Source organism: Glandiceps talaboti, chromosome 4 (assembly GCF_964340395.1).
Source record: "Glandiceps talaboti chromosome 4, keGlaTala1.1, whole genome shotgun sequence".
NCBI classification, from domain to species: domain Eukaryota; kingdom Metazoa; phylum Hemichordata; class Enteropneusta; family Spengelidae; genus Glandiceps; species Glandiceps talaboti.
Genome location: NC_135552.1, coordinates 3,420,615 through 3,430,479, shown reverse-complemented (window position 1 = coordinate 3,430,479; position 9,865 = coordinate 3,420,615). Strand labels below are relative to the sequence as shown.

At 38.1% G+C, this 9,865-nt stretch overlaps 1 protein-coding gene across 1 annotated transcript in view; it reads left to right on the top strand.

Moving 5' to 3' along the window:
• Positions 1-8,107: 8,107 nt before the first annotated feature.
• The window catches only part of LOC144433635 (polycomb complex protein BMI-1-A-like), a 35,480-nt gene continuing 33,722 nt past the window's right edge, over positions 8,108-9,865 (top strand). The window contains exon 1 of the mRNA XM_078121977.1: positions 8,108-8,202. The gene's annotated coding sequence lies outside the window, so the exon portion shown is untranslated. The remainder of the gene's footprint in view (positions 8,203-9,865) is intronic.

Here is a 9,865-nt window from a genome sequence, read left to right as displayed (position 1 = left end):
AACGAAGATAGAAGTATAACCCGTAAAATGCAGATAACAGTATAACCTGTACAATGTAGATGGCAGTATAACCTGTAAAATGTAGATAGCATTATAACATGTAAAATGTCGACAGCAGTATAACCTGTAAAATGTAGATAGCAGTATAACCCGTAAAATGTAGATAGAAGTATAACCTGTAAAATGTAGATAACAGTATAAACTATAAAATGTAGATAGCATCATAACGTGTAAAATGTAGATAGCAGTATAATATGTAAAATGTAGATGGCAGTATAACCTGTAAAATGTAGATAGGAGTATAACCTGTAAAATGTAGATAACAGTATAACATGTAAAATGTAGATAGCAGTATAACCTATAAAATGTAGATAGCAGTATAACGTGTAAAATGTACATAACAGTATAACGTGTAAAATGTAGATAGCAGTATAACATGTAAAATGTAGATAGCAGTATAACGTGTAAAATGTAGATAACAGTATAACGTGTAAAATGTAGATAGCAGTGTAACCTGTAAAATGTAGGTAACAGTATAACATGTAAAATGTAGATAACAACATAACCTGTAAAATGTAGCTAGCAGTATAGCCTATATAATGTGTGGATGTAGGTAGGTAGGTAGGTAGGTAGGTAGGTAGGTAGGTCTACTAGGTAGGTAGGTATGTATGTAGGTTGATTGATTGATAGATTGTTGTGTACTGAGCACCTGTGCTTTGTTATGGATCTGACATCTAGGGTCATGAATTCTCCCCAACTGTAGAAAAAAATCATCTCCGTTTTTGTAGGTTTTTATTAGGGGTCGGGAGTAGCACAAATACTGAAGCTATTTTGGGCGAGTGTGACAGGGTTCCACTTTGTTGTACGTACATGAAAAGATGTGTGACATATTGGCTTTAAGCTTTACATATGGATCGTTCTCGGTACCCTAGAGCTGCCTATGAAATGTTAAAGAAATTAGATGAGGCAGGAAAAATCACTTGGACTGCAAAATTTAAAGTTTAAGAATGGCTTTGGCTATGTATGGTTTGAGCAGCAAATTTGTAATGTTGAATTATTTATGACTATATTTCACCAAATATTAACTGATTGTTATCAACAAGAGTGCATGATACAATTAATGAATCCCCAAGACTCGGGTTTTATGCAATCTCAGCTAGAACCCGTACAAAATATCCAGGTATAGAATAGCATTAACTCCCATTCTTTTATACAGTAGCCAACACGAGACAATCCAATAATTTTAGTTTCAGCCAGAAAGCAACTTACAATTTTTCATTTCTCTATTTTTGTATTTATAGATTTTTTACTCAGAGAGAAGACGCTATTATCTTTGTAATTTCTATTTTATTTGTCATTGATTACTTAACATCCTCTTTTTCGTCGAATGAGGGGCGGTGGTCCTATTCTTATGAAATAAATAAAATAAATGTATATACGTTCATTCATGCACATTTTTTCAGGAGAATTTTGTACTCCAGCCGACAGATACGCGTGATGTATAACTTCAAGTTGCGGTACGCATCATACACATGGTAATTTGGCGCACACACGCATGGTATTGAACTTGCGTCATACATGGTACCTTAGGGCACACATATATACATGGTACGGAACTTTGCACGCAAAATCCCAGTAGAGGATTGCACCGCAACCCTGGACGTACTAGTGTTTATTCCCACAATGTTGCGTACATTTTATACACCAGAATTTCTGCCAATGCCCACTGAGGAAGGAATTACAACATATATAGAACATGTCATTGTAAATGTGTCATTTGAGAATGTATTGTACAACACCAAAGGGATGTGTAAAAGTCATGATTTTCAAGATATTCAAGTTGTAAAATTTCCCCAGGGTGGTTTTAGGTTAATGTGAAAAGTTGTGACACAAGAGTTGAATAACACTACTTGTGATCAGTGACTGGTTGGTGTTTAAGTACACCTTGGAGATCGGTTCTGGCAACAGACGATGCAGGGCAACTACAGTAGTGATTAGTGGAGTTTGAATTGTTGGTGGCCCTCGTTGCTAGGTTACTTCACGCTCCACTGGAGAAAGTGTATGACAAACAAATGTTTTGAAAACTGACATACCGTGACGGGTTTTTCTAAAGAAATTTGGTGGAGGGCGGAGTTTTCCGAACGATACGGAATAATGATTCCGTGACGTCGGAAGAGCTTTGTGAACATGTGTTGACGATTTTCTGAACATTATCGTCAATATTCGAAGTATTTTCGGGAAGTTTTTACACCTCACTTTGTACTCCCGTTTTGTTTTCGATAAGCAGTTCCCCTTAAGCTTTTAATCGTCTACAAAAGAGGTTACAACAACGGCAATTCGTCTGTTTCTTTGTATGCCACTTTCATTCAGTGTTTCTTTTAATAGCTAGTCTCGATCCACACCGACTATAGTGGATAATGAGGGAGGGTTAAGGGGTTCCCACAGGCAAGCTACTGGCTTTTGGGCGCGAGGTAGATGAATTGTTGTGGGTGGCCGTATTCAAGTAGATATCGCCGGGTCTGTACTTTAATTAAATTCAAGCGACAGTACATTTTGCAGAAATTTGTGTCTGGTTCGGGCTCTCGTTGCATTTTCATATCATCTAAGTCCGGCAACAACGACTTCTGTTAAAAAGTCGAAAACGGGGGATGCGTGCTTTTATTTGAATTAGTATTGTGTAAGGTTAATGGGATGCAAATATTTGATAATATACTATCAGAATTAATGATAATATAGCAAAAAATAAAAACCGATACATGGAATAAGTTTTTTTGATCACTCATAGGTTCTGAGTTTCGTTGTTGAAACAGTTACAAATTCCTCCCGTAGGCTCAAAGTATGGTCAACCAGCTTGGAATCAATAGTGGCAATAAGAAGATCATAATCGAAACAGGCAGGTGGATTGATATTCGATATTTGTTGTTGTCAAACGCAGTATGTAGGTTGTTATTCTAGCTTGTTCATTCGATATTTGGTTGATACAAACCCATGATATAAGTTTAAAGTTGAAGACCTTAATTCGAATCAATGTGGAACCGATGTGTGACCCGTTTATCTTATGAGGTAGTTCTTGTGATGGAATATTCACAGGAGCATAACGCTGTCGTGACAAGCATTGCAGTACGTGTAATTGACACGAGCGGGCCAAAGTGTGACAGGTTGTATGACAGTTGACAAAAGACTAAGTACCAAAAAAACAAGTGATTGAATTAGTGAAGAAAACGCTTTACTAATTGAAATCATTAAATATTGTTCGTTGTGAAGAATTAATATTTCATGTTGTTACTGTTATCGGAATTTACCAACTAAATGTTTTCAAAGATTCTACCACACTTGTTAAAATTGAAATATCACCAGCCATAGTAATAGGAATTGAAAGTATCTTTGTTAATGTTTTTTTTTTAAAAAACGTTCTTTTCGATTTCATCCAGGCAACAAAATATATCATTCAATTTATAAAACTACCGAACAGAAGGGATTCTACAGATCTTGGTTTATTGCACACGAAAATATATAAGAAAAGCAGTGGCTCTTCTGTAAGTAAATTAAGTTACTATGTTATGCAAATTTTATTTTTATTTTTCGTTTTACCTCTGTAATACTCATGTCAGTTTCGTTAGACTCTTCATCCAAAACCTTAAGATATCTATTCTCCCCCCCCCCTCCCACTACCCCTCCGAAGTTCACAATAATGATATAACACGGGGCAGTCATGGAAAATTCATTTACGAAAATAAATATTTGATACAAGAGCACTATTATTGTGTAGGTTTCTTTTTATGGTTCCGTTGTTGTTTTTTTCTTACAGCGATTGTTTTCAATGAGATATAAGAATCCGTCACAGTTTTGTCGATTGTAACCGTGAAGTACGACAGATTATTTCCTATAAGTTGAATCAAAATTTCAAACGTTGTGGCGAACCTACAAGTAGCTTATTTATACATGATGTAAAAACGACAATCGTATATCAAAGCCATTTGTATATCTGCGATTAATCAGAAAGATATCACGCGATGTTTACAAATTGTCGGCCATTTAGTATTCGACTGTATTTAGTGAGTCGTGGTTATATATAGATGGCTAAAGAAATTGATGATTGGGTTCGTAATGATAATTTTACGTCTGTCTTTGTTTTGCAGACCACAAAACCGAAAGTTGGACATTGACATCGCGTTTCCTACTCGAGAAAATCCGTACTGACGATGTTACCGTATTCTATTACAGAATTCTGGGAGACAAAAACTGATGAAAAAGTTGAGAGTTTGGAATGTGTTTACTAGACTATATCACATAGTTCGTAGTTCTAGATCTCTTTTTGTTAACCTATTTAACTTGAAACCAAAACTACCAAACAGGGCATATGACGTGTTGTTCTGATTCGTAACATTACATATCACAATTTAGTCTAACATTAGATATACATTAACGCTGTCCTGTTGTTGTTGTTGTTGTTGTTGTTGTTGTTGTTGTTGTTGTTGTTGTCGTTGTGTTGTGAATTCTGCAGTGCTTTATTTCAATCACTTTTACGTTGATTCTCAGAATGTGTATACAAATGTAATATTATAGCTGTAATGTCATCTACAACTTTATATTTCTTTCGTGAACTGACTGTGGAGATTATATGTGTATCCATTTTACTGTTCCACTGTTGTTTGTTGTGCTTTGTCATTTTGTTATGTTTCTTATTTGTTATAGTTTCTATGGCAATCTTGAACATCGAATATATACACCAACAAGTACGAGTGTGCTTGTTAGTCACTAAGGGGATACAAGCTTGACTAGCTTTGCCATTTCTTGATCCCTTTTGCCATGTATTCTGTACATGTATCTATTTTAAGGTTAATTTCAATTTCATTATATTGGTGAATAAACATTATTATTATTATTATATTCTATAACTGTAAAGTTATATTTGTCGTCGAGTATAATACCGGTGTGTTAAACTACACCCTAATTCAAACACATTTGTTGGGTAGGAGGTTGAACGACACACTATCCCCTAAACAACAACAACAACAACAACAACAACAACAACAACAACAACAACAACGCCCGTCGATGACAACGTATGTCGTCGTTCATGATCACAAGTCCAAATCTCACGTCTTTGGGTGGGTTTCAAATAAAAACAATGAACATGTCCAAACATTGTATTGGTGTCTCTTGTTATTGGTGAACGCGTGGCGTGATGTTGAGTTCATGACAAATTAAGACCCAGGTCAACAACCCCAGAAATCTCTGTGACTAGATCTAGGACTTTTACTAAAACATCTAGGCAACGCCTTCATTAAACTGTCGTCGTCGATTCTAGAAATCATATCAACTTTTGTAGTATTCCTGTTGTTAGTACATTCTGACGACATCTCTATCGACAACCGTGAACGCGGCTATGCATCCACTACTAAACGTAAATTTAGTTCTGCGACAGCGGTAGTTATTTAATTGTACTAAATCATGTAGCGGTCGTAAATCGAGTAAATCAGAGCATTTGAGACTTGGAACACCTTCCTTTACGATACGAGTTACGATTACTACGTATTCTTCGTAGTGAGTGGAGATGATCGTAGTAATCGGAACTAGTATCGTATAGGAACTAGACTACCTTAATAGTAATTAATCGATATTTCTAACTGTATTAATCTCTTGATTTGCTAGTTCAATTATCGTTCAATCAACGCAGTATGATAGCTGGTGTCCACCTCTACTGTGACAATCCCCGAGCCGTCACCGTGACAATCCCCGGGTCGTAACCGTGACAATCCCCGGGTCGTCACCGTGACAATCCCCGGGTCGTCACCGTGACAATCCCGGGCCGTCACCGTGACAATCCCCGGGCCGTCACCGGTCAATTCTACGGGTCGTCACTGTGACAATTCCCGGGTCGTCACCGTGACAATCCCCGGGCCGTCACCGTGATAATCCCCGGGCCGTCACCGTGACGATCCTCGGGCCGTCACCGTGACAATCCCCGGGCCGTCACCGTGACGATCCCCGGGCCGTCATATTGACCCAGCAGACATACACAGGGAGATGTCCCTTCATTCTCAGGACTATTATTAAAGCAAGTACTGTTCTCGTCTCTTCGGACCTATTCAAGTTCTGGTTGTTGAAAAAAAAAATGAAACTTCTTTTGTTATGGCGGTCAGTTATCATGTTTACATAATGACTATATTTGTACAAGTGAAGTAAAAAATAACACAGCAGAATAGGAGCCAGATATTTGCAAACACAAAAGGCACAAAATTATGTGACCCTTGTATATTTTTCAACAGCATGTCTATACATAGTGTTTTCAGTGTACCCATTAGCCTAAAGTGTAACGTGGCACACACCAACCCGTCTATACCTCGTCGTAAACAGCCTGCGAATCACACCTAAATTATCATTGTGCACTGTGACAAGTCCTACAAATATGTAATAAATAATGCCATGATAAATAGATGTCATTAAAATATGTAAATAAAGATAAATGGTCCAAAACACATTGTATCTCGGTATCGACCTGAGTGCATACGGTGAAAGTATGGGTGGTTATGTTTCCGCTGTTACACGCCGCCCGAAGAATTAAATGCCGTAATCGGTCTATTCGGCTGTAACGCTGTCCAATTCGTCTTTTAAATTATACATTAATTCGTAAAATAAAGTCTGACAATTTGAACTACTTAAACATGACAATGTCGTGAATATATCTACCCCGTCCGCCAAGATTGAATGAATTTATTGGTAATCGATTTTACAACCTCTTTTTCCCCAGGCTCATATCACTTCAATCGTAAACGTTGAAGTTATATGATATATACTGGTTAAGAATTGGGAGTTTTAAAAAAAAAACAAAAAAAATAACAGGGTTGTTGTCCTGTGCGTAGGCACGACCTAGATACTACGTTAGTATGAGAACGACACTACAATTCAATGATTTAGAGAGTTTAAAGGTCGGGGCATATCCGAATTGTAACGTGATGGGCTGAGCGTTTGTCAATGACACCATGTGCAACTGAGAATGCAGTGACGTAACGGTGTGAATGTCCACTATGAGACATGTTTGCGCACTGTTAATAACCTCCATGGTGAAACCATAGGTCGCAATACCTACCGACTCACTCTTCACAAATACAATGAACGCACTACTAAAAGTGTTCTGTAGACGTTACTTTAAAACTCTAGGTCGATTGCATTTTGATGAAGGGAAACACTGTCAACCTGTTCTTTAGACAAGGCCGTTTGTTCTCACTGGCAGAATAAGCAATGCATCGCTCGCAGTACATGTTTTAGGATTTAGGATTCCAATGGCTCAAAATGATAAAAATCGAAAAAGTCCACATTTGAAGTCAGACACTTGAAAATGCAAACTTTTATTACACGAGTTTGAACGGTAAATTGAATATTGTTACTGTACATAGATCTCACAAACATTATACAACTTGCAACCGTTATTGAGCATGAACCCGATCTGACGTTCCCACGTTGCGATGAATGCGTCCACTCGGTATTGAGGAGACGCGATGGCGGTATTACTATATTAGAACTTAATGACAATCCCATACACGATGCAATGACCCAAGATTGAACTTGAAAGAGAAGAACACTTGGCGATCATAAGGAGAAAACGACATGAAAACCCTCCACAATTACATCACCACCGTTCGTTTGTCGTCTAGGCGATCGACGATCGAAACAAACGACGGCACTCACTCAACAAGCCAACAAATCAAGCGAGCGCCGCTCTTTTTTTCTTCAAATTTGACATTTCCCCCGGTGATTATATTATGGTCAGAGCTATCGTCGACTGTGTCATCAAACTCTAAGTATATTCATCACGTAAGCTTTCCACGCGTGACATGCACGAAACAGAATTGTGAATGGAAAACGTCGATCATACTGCCGCGAAAAAAACCTGACACATTCTTTCGTTTTAATCCATAAATAACAACCCATCGACATTTTTTAGAATTGATGTTTTATTGAAGATTAAAGGGGGGTTATATTTCCAAATTAGCACACATGAAAAAAGAACTGTAAGTTGATGAAACGGAGGCGCTATTTCAGTTCCATTGCCAATGAAACCCCAAAATGGATTTGGTCACGTGACCCGACTCGATACGTTTGATGGGAACCGACAGCGGCTGATAAAATATCTAGCGAAGGACCTTCCAGAATCTTCCGTATACTGCTACAGGAGACATTTTTAGCCATTCTCACCAGGTAATTTCCACTGCACACGTAGCCTAGTTTTCATAGTCGTTTAGTCTTATAGCTGTGACAGCGATAAGACGCGAAATGGGAGGGGGAAATTTCGTGGTTTGAAGCGTTGTCAAAATCCAATATGGCTTCCCTGTGCCGACGATCGTCATGCGCTTCGTGACTCCCATCCAGAATCTATGAAATTAAGGCAGTGTTCGCTTACTGATTACCGTGATTACACGAATTTAAATAGCTTGTTGTATCAACTCGCAGCAAGGGATATTGTGTGAGCGAATGTGGCGTTGTGGTCGTGGTAATCACCGCAGATATGTCGCGTTTGTTGGGGAGAGGTCAAACTCAAATAGCGCTATGTGTCTGCTAGGTTAAATGGGGTGAATTTGTAACGTTGTATACCATTGTGTTTTTCTCTTCGTCCGCACTCTTATTTGTACATTTGTGTGTTCATATTCTCTCTGGTTGTTGTTATGGATATCTTGTCTAAGACTGTTGCCAAGATTAGGTGGTATCTCGACCAGGGAATTACTAGATCGGCAAAAAAGCAGGATAGGTGACAAGTCGGAGAAGCAACATAGCCCCAGAAACCTGAATGCTATGTATTTAACTCAATTTCTTCGGCATAAACGAAACTGGATACCATAAAAGTTTGTGATGGTCGTTTAGAACATGTATTGTACAATACGTTCCAAGCGGAATTGTTGTATTTTTCTCAAACAATTTTATTTTGTCGACTTAATTTGTTTGAGCGTCAACTCGCACGTCATGGTCTATTTGATCGCGTGATGGTAATCTCCAAACGCAAAAAACATCGATTGTCTCAGAGGTCTGTTTATTTCGTAGAGTGGGTCACATTTCCCTTCAAATGCGGAACACTTCCTCTATCGTGAATTTTCTTGTGATGTCACCGTAGTCTTAGAAATCAAACTCTGAGATGTACATAGAGTGACGTGTAGTGGTAGACAGCCTTGTAGAAATCTGGCAGTTCGCTCCGTCTCTCCAGTACGTACTTTAGCTGGATGATCCGCGTATATTTAGCTTTAATTTTCGATCCCCAAACTAACTTATACAAATGTACGTCTATGCCGTTTCCACCCCGTGGCCGAAATAATGCCGATAGAGTGAAGTTTCATCGACATTTCTTATCGACCTGCCTAAATCTATTTTTCTTTTTTTATGGTATATATATTGTAATAACGGGAGACTTGAAACTTAACGGTGTCGTACGACAGTCGTGACTTCAACTACCTCTAGTCGTATTATTACTTACGAATCGTAGTCAGAAACCGTTTCACAAATCGTATTTTAAAACAATTTTATTCACTTCCATCCAATTTCGTAACGGCCGGGCTTTACAATCAAAATGTATATTTGGGGATATTGAATATAGATTTAGTGACGAACTAAGGGAAACTTATGATTCAGAATTAGTTCTCTTTGATAGCGAAACTAAAAATCTAGTTTACATTGGGTTTTCCTACAAATCTGTAAACTGCTGTCCCCCAGCTCCCTTGGGCCTGTCCGTCGGCTTAAATTCTTGTTTCGTTCGTCACGATTGTCAACGATTTTGTCTGTACATTGAATGTACACCAAAACTACACTTTGTAACTAATTTTACATTGTATGTACACCAAAATTACACTTTGTAACTAATTTTAAACGCTTTCAA